This window comes from Bison bison, unplaced genomic scaffold (genome assembly GCF_000754665.1).
Source record: "Bison bison bison isolate TAMUID 2011002044 unplaced genomic scaffold, Bison_UMD1.0 scf7180017864464, whole genome shotgun sequence".
NCBI lineage: Eukaryota > Metazoa > Chordata > Mammalia > Artiodactyla > Bovidae > Bison > Bison bison.
In genome coordinates, this window is record NW_011495025.1 from 5292030 (window position 1) to 5292236 (window position 207).

Here is a 207-nt window from a genome sequence, read left to right on the forward strand (position 1 = left end):
TGAGAGGCACAAGCTGTGGTGTTTTAAAACCACAAAAAAAAAAAAAAGGAAAAGTAATTTATGTTGACAACTGAATGTCCTACTTTACCCTTTTTATTTTTAAGAGGTAGGGATGTTTCAAGGTTTGCAGAGTGGAGGCTGTTGCTTTCAGTTAGGTTCAAATCCAGCATAGTAAGCTGAAAAGGAAATTTAGATTAGCATTAACAT